Here is an 18,772-nt window from a genome sequence, read left to right on the forward strand (position 1 = left end):
TCGGCTTTTGCCAGGAAGGAGCCGCAACTCCGGCCAGCCCGGTAGGCCGTCTGCAAACACTCTGTGTCTTACCAAGGGTTCGCCGACCCTCCTAGTTCAATACCAAGACGGTATCCAAACCATACCAGGACACAGCCCGTCGGCTCGTGTCGTTCAGCTAGGGCAGTTCAGGAACTTCACCCAAGACCGTCCAACGACTGTACCAATACAGGAGGACAGGCCTCAGCCCCAGACCTTTTAGCGAGTCCAATTTCCGGTTGGCCTGGCAGAGAATCTGTGAGAGGTCCCGGACCTTTTACAAAAAGCCAATTTCCGGTTGGCCCAGCAGGCTGGTCACAAGCGCTCTGTGTCCCTCAAGGCTCCGTAGACCCACCAGAACCAGGACACAGCCCGTCGACTAGTGTCAATCCAGGACACAGCCCACTGGTTAGTGTCAAACCAGGACACAGCCCGTCGGATAGTGTCAAACCAGGACACAACCCGTTGGCTAGTGTCAAACCAGGACACAGCCCGTCGACCAGTGCCAAACCAGGACCAGGACACAGCCCATCGGCTAGTGTCAAACCAGGACATAGCCCGTTGGCTAGTGTCGCACCAGGACACAGCTTACAAGCTCGTGTCAAACCAGGAATGGAGCCATTTTCCAAGAACTTAGTCATTCACCTGGTGCACACAGGTGAAGCAAGTTATTCTCCACTGCCGACTCTTCAGACCGAACGGTTAGCACCAGGGTTTCACCTTCAAGACCCCGGCCAAGGGCCACTAGCCAAGGATCCGTCCGATTGGGAGGGCGGAGCAGGCTGCTCACAAGCGCTCTGTGTCCCTCAAGGGTCCACAGACCCTCCAGAACCAGGACACAGCCCGTCGGCTAGTGTCAAACCAGGACACAGCCTATTGGTTAGTGTCAAACCAGGACTCAGCCCGTCGGCTAGTGTCAAACCAGGACACAGCCCGTCAGCTAGTGTCAAACCAGGACACAGCCCGTCGACTAGTGTCAAACCAGGACCAGGACACAGCCCATCAGCTAGTGTCAAACCAAGACATAGCCCATTGGCTAGTGTCGAACCAGGACACAGCTTACAAGCTCGTGTCAAACCAGGAATGGAGCCATTTTCCAAGAACATAGTCATTCACCTGGTGCACACAGGTGAAGCAAGTTATTCTCCACTGCCGACTCAGACCAAACAGTTAGCTTCAGGGTTTCACCTTCAGGACCCCTGCCAAGGGCCACTAGCCGAGGATCCATCCGATCGGGAGGGCGGAGCAGCTGCGAGAACCAAACTCGTTCTTGTATGTGAGGGGCCCCAATCCGCCCAACCGACCAGACACCACCCCGGCCGCTGCAACCCGGAGAGTCCCTGGTCAGGCGCCATCTGAAGAACGGGTCCCTCTAAGGGCCCCGCGGGTTATATATACAACCACCTGCTATGCCTTCCCAAGTGAAGAGTCGGTCAGACAGTAGAGAATATAAACAGGCTTTATTAGTAGTTCTCTGCAGGGAGAGCCCCAGTCAGACCTGCACCCTAAGATGGACGCTGAGAGGGACTGGCTTCAGAACACTTAGTAACACATAGAAGTAAGCTTTTCCACCCCTCCCCAGACATGCCCAGGCTGGAAATTTCCAGCTGGGACGAGTTACACAAACAAAGACAGAGGGATGAGTTTCGATTCTGGGTCTGAGCACACCATCATTCTCTCTGCCTTCACAGCAGAGCCAAGGGGGGAGACTACCAGGAGGAAGAGGAGTCGGGGAGCAAGCTTCTGTATCATCAGCTTCTATCACTTAAGCGAGCTTCTTTCTCATAAGCAAAATATGCTGAAGTACTAACAACGTATTCATCAGAACAGTGAAGCCTAACCTTGGGAAGAAAATGCATCCTAGCAGTTTTCTAGCTTAAAGAGCAAAATGCAGAGGGAGGCTTAGTTTCAATCACAGAGCAAAATGTCAAACAATAATAAAATGGCACCATGAATGCTAACTTTACAATGTGATAAGCATGAGCAAGGAGGAATAATATTTTCAATTCTAACAGCACAGGCATAGGACAGGCATGCACCATATCTTGATTGATGTGGCTCATTCCTGCCCTTCCTCTTTTACGTTGAGCATCAAGGTGACTTGTTGCATTGCTCTGCGTTAAATGTTTGCTAAATCTGGCCCAGACTGTGAAAATGGGAACCCCTTATTCTATTGGCTCCAAATAACATGGAAATTACATGATCATGGCTATCACCAACAACATGTTACATCTTGCGGAGACCCATGGATAAGCTAATGAAAGCCAAGTGTTAGTGAGCCCTGACAGCAATGTGTTCAAAGCAGTTATGTCTGCTGATGAAGAAGAAGCAAGCGAACATCACCAGTGTACTTTGTTGATGTGTGTTTTATGTTTGTCATACCTGACCACGTTTGGCATGGTATTTCCCCAGACTTTTTGTCTTCACCCCCTGTTTTTGCTGTCCTTGTTTTTGGTGATAATAGGGTTTTGTGCACTTTACCTCAGCTAACCAGTGGTAAAGTGCTTGTGTTCTCTTCCTTCAAAATGGTAAAACTGGCATAAACCAAATTAACACTTTTAATTTCCAAATAAGTCCCTAGTAAATGGCATTGCATGTAGCCAGGGCCTGTACATTAAAATGCTACTCATTGTGCTACCCACTAAAGTACCTCTATAGAACATATCCCAGTCCTGCCACTACAGTCTGTGGGAAAGTTTAAAACTCCCATTTAGACCAGATGAATTAAACCTTCTGCCAAAACTAACCTTCCTTTTTAATACTTGTAAGTCACCTCTAAGGCCTTCCCTAAAGGCTCATACGCAGAGTGCATGGTATTTGAAAAGTAAGACATGTGTACATAACTTTTATATGCCTGGGCAGTGAAAAACTCCAAAAGTTGTTTTTCAATGATTTAAGTCTGTCTCTCCCATGGACTAACACTGGGTTACCTTGTTACTCTTAATAAGTGATAACGTCCGTTTGGGAACAGATTGATAAATTCTTCTTCCATTCATTTGAATTATAATTTAAAATACTCTTTAATGATAAAGACAAATTTTAAGTTACTATTATAAAAATGCCTGTTTTAGAAAGTTTGCATTTTTCGTGTAACCTGACTGTGCCTCTCTGCCTGTGTCCAGGGTCACATAACAGTGACTGACAGTAGGCTGTTAGAAACCTCCGTGCAACTGCTCTGCTGACTAGCACCACCTGAACCTGCCTGAGCCCTGCTGCTGGCTTCTGCTGTAGTGAGTCCTGACCTCAAGAGGTGCCCCCCAGATCATCGACCCTTAGCTGGCATTAGAGGGTACTCCTCTGCCTCACAATAAAACTCCAGGTGAAAAGCCAGACGGTTTGCCCACCTTACGACTGCAACCAGACCATTCAGGCCAAGAAATTACCGCAACCCTGCCAACGTGAAGCTCCAGCAACTACCTGCTCTTTGTATCAGCTGTGACCCTCCACGCCAGAAAGAATCGCAGCATCTCACTCCAAGAGTGCCCTCAAAACATCAAGAATAATCATATATTTACCAATGACAAATTGTTATGTTTGAGAAGGTAACGTGTCAAAAATGGCCACTTGTCAGTAATTACCACAATTAAACATCTTCAGATGTGCACCAACACTCAGTAATGATGAATGCATGTTCACATTTGCAGCATCACTCAGTCCTAGCACATTTTCAGATGTTTACTATCACCTATTTAACGTTAGTGCATGTTAAGATTTTCACCAACATGAATCTTCAGTACATGCCCATATTTACACCATCACATACTGCCACATTCAATTTGCAAAGACATCAACAAAATGCAGCATATGATAATATAACAGTAAGGTTTTTTCATATGCACAGGACAGTGTAAAAAATGATGACACTAGAGCCGTTTCCATTCTTTGCCAACAAGGATTTCTTTATATGTCCCTTACTCCACCCGCTGTCAACCTCAGGATATTACTAGATGTCCCTCAGTGGTCAGCAGAATGTTGTAGTGTAATAAACTGTTTCCAGATAAATTGTGCACCCATCTGCTTCAGCCACACTCCCGTCTGGTATATTAGCAATGTGCTGTCTCATTGTCTCATAAATTGTACAATTTTAAAGAAACCACTGAACAAGAAACCGATCTTGCAAACAAAATAAGTTTCATGTTCAGTATTGTGTGCCCAGAGCCTTCATAAAGACATTTAATAAAACGATCAGCCAATGTTTGTATGTAAAGTAACGGGGTATGGAGATAAGATGGCCATGAGGTACCTGTATAAGGAGAATCAAGTAGCTCCAGTGGAAGTTGAACCTAATTGTCAGAGAGATGCTGCTTTCAGCACCTCAGCTGTAAACACACCAGCCCACTTACAGCAGGTTTCAGCCATGCAGGTTTCAACCATATTTTGGCCACAATTAAATTGAATTCAATACCTTACTCAAATAACTGCATTGTAACAAACACCAGGAATATACAACCAACCCCTCACGATGCCTTTTGTCCATGTTCCTCATGCTGAAACTTTCAGCTGGCACAAGGACTGAGATTTTTGGTTCATGTTCGAGCAGCCATTAATGAACATTAGCAGAAAACAACTGTGCCATATTTCATTTGGTTACTCAGGGTGCTCTGGCAGTGAATCACAAAGTGGAGCTATTTCTTTCCTTTCAATTGCCACTTATCCTCTCAAATGAGGCATTTGGAAGTAGGGCAAAGGGCATTGTGAGTGTGACTTCTACAAGCCACCATTTGTTTGATATATTTTTAGAATTTTCTAAGTATCTCAGCGTTCAACTGCTGTCTAGTTCCATTTTGCATAGTTTAAGAGCAATACTCTTGGGTGCTGATACAAAAGGTGAAATACACTTTAACCCCTTCCATGCGTCAGAAGCGCGCGAGCCGTCCGACGCATAAGTGGTCATGAGCGCTGGACAGCTCCCGCGAGTCCAACGCCATGACACAGGGAATCCCCCTGGTGCGGGCACCAGAGGGATTCCCTTTACCCCCCAACAGCCTCAGGAGCTGGGTAAGAGCTTCCCCAGCTCCCGAGGCCCCCCCCCCCCCCTGGTTTCCCTGAAATGACGATCAGCGCGCACGTCGCGCTGATGTCATTTCAGTGAAACCGAAAATGAAATGAGCCAAGAGGCTCATTTCAGTTTCGCTTTCTATGTGCTCAGGGGACTATCTCAGACCCCTGAGCACGAAGAAAGACGGTAGGGGTATCATTGGAAAGGGTGCTCCCCAAGCAGGGATCCACCCACTAGACACCAGGGAGGGGGCAAGGGCCTTTGCTCCCCCCCCAAAAATTGGCCAAATTTAGTCTTTCTGCCGATGGGGGAAGTAGCCCCCAATCTACCCCCCCCCCCCGGGGGGGGCAGAAAGCACACTAGATGCCAGGAATTTTTTGGGTGTCAATTTTAGTTAGTGTGGGGGCTTTCCAAAACGGGCATACCAATGCCCCCACCCCCGCCACAATTACAGCCTTTCTGCCCCCCCGGGCATATTGGGTTCTAATGAGTGTGGTGTTCGACGTACAAGTAAGTGTTCACTGAAGGGTTAGATCTCCATACCCGTACGCTACGAGGTGATCATATCTTTCATTTCTTTCCCCCGTAGGGCGAACCTTCACTACGGAGCACGCCATTACCCTAACGATCTCAAATACTATCCTCTCCTAGATGTACGAGATCGCCGCACCCCCTCCGTTGACCATGAAGCACATTGTTGCTTTTCACTAAGTATGTTATGTCTTTTTTTATGTTTATTGTATGTTTGTGGTGAACCTAACCTATAACCTCTACTTCCCCCCGTTTTTGGTAATTAAAGTCTTTCTGCCCCCCCAGGGGGGAAGAAAGCCCACTAGAAACCGGGATTTCTTTTGGCAAGTACAATTAGGGGTAGGTGCTGCCCAAAACGGGCATGCCAATGACCCCAACCCCGCAACAAATGTAGCCTTTCTACCCCCCTGGGAGGCATATGGGACAGTAGCAGAAAGCCCACTAGAAACCATGGATTTTTTGGGGCAGTTACAATCAGGGATGGGAGCTGCCCAAAACAGGCATGCCAATGTCCCCACGCCCCACAAAAAACACAGCCTTTCTGTCTCCCCTGGCGGGTAGATGGGGGCAGTAGCACCCAATCTGCCCCCCTGGGGGGGCAGAAAGCACACTAGATGCCAGGAATTTTTTGGGGGTCAATTTTAGTTAGTGGGGGGGGCTTTCCAAAACGGGCATACCAATGCCCCCACCCCCACCACAATTACAGCCTTTCTGCCCCCCCGGGGGGGCAAAAAGCCCACTAGAAGCCAGGGATTTTTAGTGAGAACAATGTGAATTAGGATGAGGGCTGCCCAAAAACGGACATGCCAATGCCCTCACCCCAGCACTAATTACAGTCTTTCTGCCCCCCCGGGGGGGAAGAAAGCCAACTAGAAACCGGGATTTCTTTTGGCAAGTACAATTAGGGGTAGGTGCTGCCCAAAACGGGCATGCCAATGACCCCGACCCCGCAACAAATACAGCCTTTCTACCCCCCTGGGAGGCATATGGGACAGTAGCAGAAAGCCCACTAGAAACCATGGATTTTTTGGGGCAGTTACAATCAGGGATGGGAGCTGCCCAAAACAGGCATGCCAATGTCCCCATGCCCCACAAAAAACACAGCCTTTCTGTCTCCCCTGGCGGGTAGATGGGGGCAGTAGCACCCAATCTGCCCCCCTGGGGGAAAAGAGCTCACTAGATGCCAGGGATTTTTTTTCTCCAATTTGAATCAGGGGTGGGGGCTGCCCAAAAGGGGCATGCCAATGCTACCAACCCCACCCGCAAAGATTCCAGACATTCTCTCCCCCTGGGGGGCATATGAGGGCACTAGCCCCCAATCTGCCCCCCGGGGGCAAGAAAGCCCACAAGACACCAGGGATTGATTTTTTTGGTATTTATGTAGGGGGGGCTGCCCAAAATGGACATGACAATACCCCCACCCCCCAGAGAATGAGGTATCATTTTACTCGGGACACTAAGGAGAATGCTGTGCCAGCATGGTGATTTCACCCAAATATATGTGGAAAATGTGTTTTTACAGCTAAATTTGAGGTTTGCAGAGGATTCTGGGTGGGGAAACGTTGGAGGATCCATGCAAGCCATACCTCATTAGTCTCCCCAGGGTGTCTAGTTTTCAGAAATGTGTGGGTTTGGTAGGTTTCTCTAGATGGCGGCAAACCCGGGCCAAAAAAACAGGTGCCCCCCCAAAACCAGGTAGTTTTGGTATAGGTAATTTTGAAGTCTCCACAGTACGATTTGGGCCATTTCCTTTTGCAGCCACTATGCCTACCCACAAATGTGAGGTACCATTTTTATCGGGAGACCTCGGGCAATGCTGGTTAGTTGGAAATTTGTGTCAGCCCAGTGATACAACAACTTTCTCACACAGAAATGTGAGAAAAAAATAATTTTTTCAACTTTAGGTTTACATGGGATTCTGGGTAGTGAAATGTTGGGGGATCCACACAAGCCATACCTTGCTGGACTCTCCCAGATGTCTAGTTTTCAGAAATGTGTGGGTTTGGTAGGTTTCTCTAGATGGCCGTCGAGCCCGGGGCCAAAAACTCATGGGACCCTACTTGCAAAACCAGATTGTTTTGTGATCGGTAATTTTGATGTCGCCTCAATAGGTTTTGGGCCATTGCCTATCGTGGGTACTTGACCCACCCACGCGAGTGAGGTACCATTTTTATCGGGGGACCAGGGGGAATGCTGGGTGGTAGGAAATTTGTGGATCCACACAGATTCTAGAACTTTCCCACAGAGAAATTATAGAAAAAAAGTGATCTAGTCAGCTAAATTTGAGGTTTGTAGGGGATTCTGGGTAGGGAAATGTTGGGGGACCCACGCAAGCCATACCTTGCTGGACACCCCCGGGTGTCTAGTTTTCAGAATGTGTGGGTTTGGTAGGTTTCCCTAGATGGCTGCTGAGCCCAGAGCCAAAAACTCATGGGACCTCCCTTGCAAAACCAGGTTGATTTGTGCTAGGTAATTTTGATGTCGCCTCAATAGGTTTTGGGCCCTTGCCTGTCGTGGGTACTTGACCCACCCACACAAGTGAGGTACCATTTTTCTCAGAATACTTTGGGAAATGCAGGGTGGTTGGAATTTTGTGGATCCGCACTGATTCCAGGACTATCCACCACAGAAATGTGAGGAAATGTGTTTTATGGACACATTTTGAGGTTTGCAAGGGATTCTGGGTAACAGAACTTGGTGAGGGTCAGACAAGTCGCCCATCCTGAATTCCCCTGGGTGTCTAGTTTAAAAAAACTTTATAGGTTTTCTAGGTTTCCCTAGGTGCCGGCAGAGCTAGCCTTCAAAATCTACAGCTAGGCACTTTGCAAATAAAGGGTTTGTTTCCACTGTGAAAATGTGGTGTGTCCATGTTGCATTTTGGACCGTTTCCTGTCACGGGCACTAGGCCTACCCACACAAGTGAGGTACCATTTTTCTCAGAAGACGTTGTAGAATGCAGGGTGGGTCGAATTTTGTGGATCCACGCAGATTCCTGAACTTTCCAACACAGAAATATGATGAAAAAGTTTTTGGGGGACACATTTTGAGGTTTGCAAGGGATTCTGGGTAACAGAACCTGGTGAGAGCCAGACAAGTCACCCCATCTTGGATTCCCCTGGGTGGCTAGTTTTGAAAAATGTTTAGGTTTGCAAGGCTTCCCTAGGTGCCGGTAGAGCTAGGGTTGAAAATCTACAGCTAGGCACTTTGCAAAAAAAAGGGTCCGTCTTCACTGTGAAAATGTGGTGTGTCCACGTTGCGTTTTGGGACGTTTCCTGTCATGGGCACTAGGCCGACCCACACAAGTGAGGTACCATTTTTCTTGGAAGACTTTGGGGAATGTTTGGTGGGTTGAATTTTGTGAATCCACGCAGATTCCAGAACTTTCCACCACAGACATATGATGAAAACGTGTTTTGTTTGACAAATTTTGAGGTTTGCAATTGATTCTGGGTAACAGAACCTGGTGCGAGCCAGACAAGTCACCCCATCCTGGATTCCCCTGGGTGTCTAATTTTCAAAAATGTATAGGTTTGCTAGGTTTCCCTAGGTGTCGGCAGAGCTAGGGTTGAAAATCTACAGTTAGGCACTTTGCAAAAAAAGGGTCAGTTTTCAGTGTAAAAATGAAGTGTGTTCACGTTGCGTTTTGAGCCGTTTCCTGTCGCACGCACTAGGCCTACCCACACAAGTGAGGCACCATTTTTATTGGGAGACTTAGCGTAACACAGAATTGTATAGCAACTGTTATTACCTACTGATTTTTGGTGCATTTCTGCCTTCCAAATGAAAGACAATGCGTAAAAAAGAAGTCATTTTAAAAAATGACCTATAATTCTCATGCTAGTATGGGTACTCACAATTTCGGAAATGTGCAAATATCTACTGTTTCTAAACTCTATATTTTGATCCAATTTCAGAAATACATAGGTATCTTTCATACTGATTTTTCCACGTATATAATTTCCCAAATTAATTACTATATACCCGGTACTTAATTAAAAACCATTGCAAGACACTGCTCAGTTATTGGCTCTGGGTTCGTCCGGTTCTTGGTGAACCTACAAGTGCTATATATCCCCACAACCAGAAAGGTCCAGCAAATGTAACGGTATATTGCTTTCAAATATCTGTCATAATTAGAAGAAGTTATTGGTGAAAACGTTGACACAAATGGCTGTTTTTTCAACTAATTTTCAATTTTTCCAATATTCAACTGTTACTTCCTCTGAAGAAACCTTGAAGGATCTACACAAATGGCCCCTTGCTGAATTCAGACTTTTGTCTGCTTTTCTAAAATGTATAGCTTTCCAGGATCCATTATTGCATTCATACCCTTTTCTTCCATTAAGTGTAAGGAGGTTGAAAGCACGAAAAATAGCAACAATAGGTTTTGTCCCAGAAAAATGCCAAAACTGTGTAAATAATTTTAGCTTTCTGACAAAATTCTGCCTGTCCCTGAAAGCTGCGAAAATGGTGATTTTATATCACCACAACCCCTTTGTTGATACCATTTTCAGGGGAAAAAACAGACGCTTTCATCTGTAGGCCTTTTTTCCATTTCCTCCCCCCCAAAAAGTAGCTATATTTTGGCTAATTTCTGGGTCCCCTCCAGGGGACTCCACAAACCCCTGGTCCCTTTAGAATCCCCAGGATGTTGTAAGAAAAGGATGCACATTTGGCATGGATACCTTATGTGGTCAAAATGTTACAGGGACCTAAGCGCGAACTACCCCAAATAGCCAAAAAAAGGCTAGGGAAGGCCTAGCAGCGAAGGGGTGAAATAAGCAATTGATGGAGGACCTGATTTCTGTGCATTTGTGTGTGTTGATGACACCTTGGAAAGACTTCACCAAAATGAAAGGAGTTGGCCTAACGGCTATGGCGGTCAACCTCGAATCTGCTGAACTGGGTTTGAGTCTCGGCAATGATGCTGAACATCCTGTGATTCTGTGAAAATCACTTATTCTCCCCGTGCCTAACAAAAATGAATGTGTCCTCATGTAATGCAACTGGTGCTACGTAAAGTGATCTGATACCCGATTCAGGTCAAGTTTGTGCTATAACAAACTCTGTAAAAAAAGAATATGAAAACAAGCAGAGTATAACAGAGCTGTGGACTGTGTTTTTAGGGAGAATAAGGCTGTTGCTGTTATGAATTGCTTCCATTGGACGTTATTGAAAAACAAGTTTAAAAACGTGATTATTAACTACTCTTACATCAGTGCTGTAAATCGTCTTGAGTTGCCCCCATCTCTTCAACTTTGTATGTGCTTTTGGGTGAAGATCTTGGCCATTGAGGTTGTCCAGTGCTGTGTTGATTCATGATAGGTTTGCACTCTATAAATACCTAGAAACATTCATACATATACCAAGTGAAAAACCCAAGTTTCACTTTTCACTACTCTGGTGTCAGAGCAGTAAAACACCAGGCTATGAAAGTCAATGCTACAACAGAACATGATTTTCTGCACCCCTGGAATTTCACAAACCCAGAAGTGGGGAGTGCCACCAATAATCATCTCCCCTAGAAGCCATGAGTGTGTGCAGACCCCGGCTAACAGAGGAGTTCACCATGTGCTCAGAGATGCGGTCAGGCCAGAAGCAGCACTTTGTTTTCAGACTGAGAATGGGGAGACTGTTTTCAGGCAGGGAGAGTAATAGAATGCTGAGTGTTGTGTGGGAGTGTAACTGTAAAATAGTTTTTTTATATTAGAAATTGGATGGGGAGGAAATTATTTAGGTTTGTGTTAGAAATATTGTATGAAAAGTAGATTGCATACTGAAGGAGGTGGGGGACGGTGGAAGGGTGCTGGTTTTTAAACATTTGTGCAGGTGAAAAAGGTGGTGGGAGTGAGTGACAGGACCCTGTGTATATTTCATCTTTAAAGTTCATCTAGAGGAGCAGGGCTGAGAGAGGTTAGGTTATATAGTGTAGGACCCCCTCATGAACTCTTCTATCCCTGTGCTGCTGACCTACAGGATCAAAAGGACATGGGGAAAGGATTTGGGGGTGGCATAAGTATCATAACATTATACATTAGTAGCAGTCCGTATCGTGGAGTTTTCCACCCCGGGGAGAATTCACAGATAAATCTAACTTAGCTCTCATTGTCCATCTAATGTCGTTTGGCAATCCTCAATTTATGAATGATTCTGTACATCACAGATAGAATAAGGGCAAACCTAATCTATCTGCACATTCAGCAGTAGAAGAATTGGTAAATACAGAGATTGCAACAGAGTGCAGATACAAGTGCAAATTCACATGTACAAGGGGCAAGTTAGCAAATCATCTGTTGTGTTAATATTGTTCATTGCCTGCATCTTCCATTTAATATTTAGGTGAACTTGCCCCAATTTTAATCTTTACTTCCCCCTTCTAATGTCCCTAGATTGGATGTATGTTAATTATGATTGCATATCAGCCTTATATTTAGTGTTAAATATATGGGCATACCCTGGAGAGTTTATACATCCTTGTAAGTCTTTTTCTATCAATTGTATTTTTACCCAGTTCTTTCTAGTTTTCTGTACTGTAAAAAACTCAGATTTTGAAATCCCTCCGAATCTGTAAAAGATGGATTTGTTTTAGGTGATCAGACCACTGAACGTGCTGAGATTTATATAGAGAATCTTGAATTATGTGCCACAATGATCCCTCACTTGCTATTTTAATGTGGTGCCATTAATTTACTACTCTTTGAGAGTACTTGAATTGTAAACCTATTAAGCTCCGTTCAAGTCTTAGCGTTAGTTTACAGTTTTGCTGGGAGTTCTAGCAAGTGGTTTCAAATACTCATTTCAATAGTCTGGATTTTCAAAAGATCCTGAATCCTAAAATCTTAAATCTCACTACCATAAAACAACAGATTTACAATTTTCAAGTTGTATGTTTCCTTTACTTCCAGCATAGATCTATGACCTATATCACAGTTCAATCTTTTTAGTACTCTTGTTACTGCCTTTCCCCTTCTTCGCTACCACTTCTACATGCTGTTTGAAACTTAAGTTAGATGTAAAGATCACCCCTAGATATTTATATTCATTAAGGATCTCCGGTTTCTGATATTTAAGCATCCACTTCATTTTATTTTTACCCTTTTCTTCATTGTGAAAACCATCACCTTAGCTTTCTTTACATTTATATTTATGTAATTCAATTTGCTGCACTTGACAAATGTATTTAATACTCGTTGCCATTCTGGGGGTGTTAAATCTAATTAAAAAAGTATAGTCGGAATAAAAAAGACTGAACATACATTCATCACATAGTTTGAGGGGAAATTAAAGAGTATGATTTAGAACTTAATAAGTATCTGCAACATGTAACAAAGAAAATAACAAGGTTGATGAAAATAAATCCTTGTCTCTGACTGTTCGGCATTTCTATTTTTCCTGATAATGCACCTTACTGCCCAGTTCAATTCTACTCCAAGACCTAGAAGGAACCTTCATTAGTTTAAGTAAACCTGATGGTATTCCTCATTGTGTCATATTTTTCTAAAGTCTTGTTCTGTTGATTGCATCAGATGGTGTGACTGACTCCACGCCACATATAGAGGTTTCCCTTTTAGTTCTGGATTATTCCACTCCTAATAATTGAATTAGGAGACTTCCATAAATGGTCAAATGGCCTTCCCTAAATCCCAAGTGGTTTTTTGATAATAGTTTCACGTTTCCACCTATTCTTCCAGGTGATGTAGTAAATACTTCACTACATTTTCCAGGGGATATCCATAAAGGCTATCATTCAATACCTTTTTCGTTTTTCTGTTTCTACTTTTTGATAAAGTGGGACTTTATTTTCTACAATCACAGCCTTGTACAACAGATACAATATTTGAGACTATAAATTATGGTTAGCTTTCAAAATACTTGACTTCTGTACCTTGCACTCTTGAACATTTGTAGGTTTTAATAACTTGTTCTATTTCTTTTAATGATGAAGAGGACTTGTTCGTACTGCAAAACTGCTTGTGTTCATAGTGTTGCGTCAAACTTGTAGTCCACATATGTTGCGGTAAGTGAGTTAGCCCATTGTATCCATCGTGGATGTAATGCTTTAGTGCTTGGAATGCTTGCTCTCGAGACGACCTCTAAAGTTGACACTGGAGTAACGACAATGATGCATTTTCCCAGGGCCAGGGCTTGCTCTTTCATCACAGCAGTTTGTATTGCTGTCAGTATCTTTTCTGTAGGTGCAAAATGCATTTCAGCATTGGTGTATAGTTGCGATGTGTATGCAATTGGTACTGTTTCACCTTCATTGAGCGTGACGTACATGTATCTGCCATCACGGATATCCCTGCAATGAAGTGGATCACCACTTTATTGTGTATACACGTGTGTGTACGTGTTTTTAAGCTATCATGTCAGCTTGTACCGAACAAAAGATATTTGTGTGTTCCTGAGTCTAATGTGCACTGGAAAAATCTGGAAGTATTAGGTTGTAGGATGATTTAACCCGTTTTGCATAATCTAGAATGTAAATTCTGACAAAATTAAGAAATCCTAACATGGATTGTGCTCTTTTCAACGGTTAAAGTAGTGCACACTTCTCTAAGAAGTGTTTTGCAAAGCCTTTGCCTTCACTTGACAGCTTGTATCCCAGAAAAAGGTCCTTGAGATGGGCAATTTTTAATTTTGTGAAATTAAATATGTAGCCCATGTGAGCAAATCCCCAAATTATGTTGTCTACTCTTGTCGAGTGCTCTGAAAGTTTGTAATCCATTAAGTAAATGTCATCAACATCACAATTTTGTAGTAGCTCTGTTAGTCTAGCTAAGAACAGACCGGGGCTATTCTTATTCCTTGGGGCAATCAACAGTATTGCCTATGAGAGCTGAGCGCGTTCAGTGTGGTCAGATATCAGCTTCTAGGCGCTATATTTTGGCAAAAAAAATCCATTTGAGATATTGAGTGTTGCTTTGTATTTCTTCTGCACTATGTTGTTTATTAGTGCCGCACTGTGTGTATTTTGTAATGCAAATGTGCGAGCAGTTGTGTTTAAGTGTCTATAGTCAAATGCTAGACAGTATGAATGACCGGGTTTTATTATGGGAAACAAACGCTTATTCATTAATGAGGTGCAAATTTCTATTACATCTTGGTATTCAAGTGGTGGAGTATTTCCCTAACTTGCTTTTTATCTTCATGCTTAATTGGTTATTGTCTTTGAGGTTTTGGGGTTGTCCTCAGTGGTATTTCATGGTATGGGGAACAGTCATCCCACCCCACATGGTTGTAGTATAACGCAGGAGCTAGCACTAGCGCCCACTCCTTGGCGTATGAGTGTTTTACTGATTCTGGAATGAGGTTGGAGAAAGCAGGGAAATTAGTTGTTTTTCTGTTTGGGCATTTCATTATGAAATCAGGTGGCAATCCTTTTCAGCCAAAAGAATATCGTAACCTTGTGTTAAGTCCTCCCAAAAGAGGACATTGATGTTTCTGGGTACGCCCCTCTCCAGCTGGAGTTGTATCTTGTATAAACGATGTGGGATACTTACCCTGGTATTTGGTGTTTCTACTGTAATATGGTCACTCAGCACTACTCCCACCTGACAATCCTTCACGTTCTGGCAAAGTATTGTGACTTCTGCCGTGCTGTCCAGCATGGTCACTGTCCATTCAGCGCTCAGGAGCAGTGTCCTCAATGTCCGGGACATGCCTGACATTAAGTCTGGCGACCATCTACTATTTGAATTGAGGCTTGGAAGTTTTGTGTTTCCCTTCCTGTTTAATTATGTAGTCAGACCAGCATTTTGAGTCATTCTTCAGTCTCACATGATCTTCCCTGTGACTTAGTCATGTCTTTGTTTTTCTTATTCTCCCACTTCGTCTTCATAGAAGACTCAGCTCCTTGCTTAGAGTTATCCTTTTCAGAATTAGCCTTTAATTGTGGTTTACGAGGTCTGGCTTCCAAATTATCTCTACCAAGTGTAGCATAAGTTTCTTTGATAATTTTAGGTAATTCTGTATGCGCTGGAGTATAGCCAATTCTGCTGCTTCCCCCTTTATGTTACTTAAAATAATGGTGGATACTGCAGCAAAATTGGCATCAGTTTTATCCCCAAGTCCAGGGCAGGTGCTGCCCTGTACTTTTTTTGGATCTGTTTCAGACAAAACAGCCAATGAAGAGGGTACCATGTGTCCTGGTATATATGGCAGTGAAGACTGTACACCAATGTGTGCCGTCTTCTATAGGAAGAACCATCACCATTGGCAAGCAAATTATTAGTATTCTGTTTTTTTCCTGCAGGCCTGTATGTTGAAACACCAACTCAAGCTGACTTGTTTTTATGCAACACAGAACGGAATCTCCTCCCATCTGACAGGAACTTTACCCATGATTGCATTTAGTGTTTGAGGGATAATGCCCGGGGTGGCAACTTGAGGTTGCACAGCTTGAGCAATCTGCACAGTGTTCAGTGTTAGTGTTCACATAATGAACTGTGTCAAGGATCTGGATATTGTTACTAGACCTTTATATAGTGTCCACACCTGTGCTGTTATAAATTATCAACATTAGGATGTGGTATGTAGTCGGCTAAGAATGGCCATGTTGCTCCCTCATTGCTGTGGGGAACAAGTCTAACATTTGCTGTTGTGTATGGGAGGGCGACATTAAACCAATGTATATGTTCTTGGTAAGTTAGTGGTATTTCTATTTCTTCATATGGTGTATAATTTCCTGGTACTTCACCCTGTTTGTAAGCATGAAATAACTGTGTGGTGCCATTTGCAGTGAGAAATGTATTCCATTAATAAAATACCTCTGTCCTAAATGCTTTGTGAGCCTCAACCATGAAGACAATGTCTCTGCCCATAGCTGCAAGACCGTTTGAAATAGTTTCTGAGTAACTGCATGTCTGCAGTTTTCAGCGATGTTTACTGCTGGAGCTTCTTTGTTTCAAGACATTTATGGGAATGAATTACAGAGAGGGAAATACATTGGAAATAGATCCTTTGATGAGTTCAAGCTTGAACAACCTACAGCCAATACATAGGAGTTACCTACTCAGCTGAGGAGAATAGTCCCTATCACCACAGACATCTCCGGTTAGGAGGTAAGTAGGGGACTCTTAGAATGCACAATGGAGCGAATCAGGTGGTCCATTAAATAAGAACCAATTCTATCAATGTTGGTGGTGCCATGTCATGTAGTTCCCCACTTCCCAGTTGGAACTGCGTATTTGTTGGGTCACCTAAACTTAGAGATGGTGCAAGACTGATTCCGTGCAGCCCAGCAGGATATGTCATCCTAGAGGCCAGCAAGCCCAAAGTGCCTCATATGCCCCCCTAAACCTATACAGGTAGCAAAAGGTTCAGACAACCACAGAGCATGACAACCCTAACCCCTTTCAGGGATTGTGGTTACAGATCTAGAACATTTTTTGCTCAGTCACTCGTGCTCTCTTTCTCTCAGAGAAGTATACAAGGAATAAACAGTGGCGAGTTTTCAATATTTATTGAACCAACATGATTTTGTATAGAATATATGTGCTGCAATGATCAATAGACAGAAGCAGATGAAGGTAATTAGCAATATAAGGAAGATAGTGAACAGACAATGTATATATGCAGCTATATATATATTCACTGAAAAAACCATAGGTTTCAGAGACGTTATAGTTAGGAAATAGCATTTAAAAAACCTTTGAAATTCTCTGAAAAAAACATAGGTTTTAGAGAAAGTTATAGTTAGCTGAACATTACACTCGTACAAAAACATTGAAATTCCCCCGTTAGTTCAGCTAACTATAAATCGCGCCCCCCGCAATGCACTGCTGATGATGCCACATATTACATCACTCATGACATGGTCAGTGTCATCACTGATGACATCTCCAATGACATCACTGATGACATCATCCAGTGACTGTGTGTTTCTGTAAAGTTTAAATATGTTTAATATATATATAGGGAAAGGCATATTGAGGAATGAGTGGGTGTATAAGTGTTTGAATGGATGTTTTACTAGGCGCGTGACTGACTCTATAAGAGAGTGGTTACACATATGTTACTGAATGCATTGGTTAGTTACTAAACTGTGTGAATACCTATATCTGCCTGTCTGTTGGTGTGTAAGTGACTGCATGGGTTTGTGAATAACAACATAAGTGTCTATATGAGTTATTGATTGGTTGGCTGAGTATTTGTAAGGGTGCCTGAGTGTTTGTGTGGGTGGGGTGTGTGTGACTCTGTGCATAGATGTGTGAATGGGTGATTCACTGGGAGCATGGTTTCAATAGTGCATCTGTGATGGACTGCATGAGTGGTGAGTGTGTGTATGGGTGTGTTAGTGAGTGAATGTATATCTCAGTGGTACATGTGTGACTAACTACATATGTGAAAGGCAGTATATATGTGTGTTGGAGTATATAAATGGCTATAAGTGAGAGTGTATGATTGTGTGAGTGGCTGTATGGATGAGAGAGTGCTTGTATCAATGATTGTATAGGAGCATAAGAATGTGGTAGTATTTTTATGAGTAATTGAGCTAGTTTGTGTATAACTGTATAGGTGAGTAAATAGGAGTGTCATTAATTATTTGCCTGACTGACTAGGAGTGTGAGTACCTCTATGGATGAGTGGTGGTGTGGGTGAGTGTCTATATAGGTGTATGAGTGCATATGATAGTCCTGTACTGAGTGACTGTAAGTATAAGTGACTGTACGGGTGAGTGAGTGGATGTGTGTGTAGACCTAGGAATCAGTGAGTGCATATGTAGTAACTGGTATTGGTTTGTCAATGGTTTTGAAAATGGTAGTCTGTATTTTACAGTGGGTGTATCAAAGGTTATATTAAAGTGTGAGAAGGTGCATCAGATTATCACGTGGATGATGTCATCAGTGTTGTCATCAGTGATGTAATTTGAGATGTCATCAGTGATGTCATCAGTGATGTCACTGACCATGTCATGATTGATGTAATATGTGATGTCATCAGCAGTGCATTGCAGGGGTGTGAGTTATAGTTAGCTGAACTAACTATAACGGGAGAATTTCAATGGTTTTGTACGAGTGCAATGTTAAGCTAATTATAACTTTCTCTAAAACCTATGGTTTTTTCAGTGAATTTCAAAGGTTTTTTAAATGCTAATTCCTAACTATAACGTCTCTGAAACCTATGTTTTTTTCAGTGAATTTCAAAGGTTTTTTAAATGCTAATTTCTAACTATAACGTGCCTGAAACCTATGGTTTTTTTCAGTGAATTTCAAAGGTTTT

The sequence above is a fragment of the Triturus cristatus genome, chromosome 2_1 (genome assembly GCF_964204655.1).
Source record: "Triturus cristatus chromosome 2_1, aTriCri1.1, whole genome shotgun sequence".
In the NCBI taxonomy this organism is placed as follows: Eukaryota; Metazoa; Chordata; class Amphibia; order Caudata; family Salamandridae; genus Triturus; species Triturus cristatus.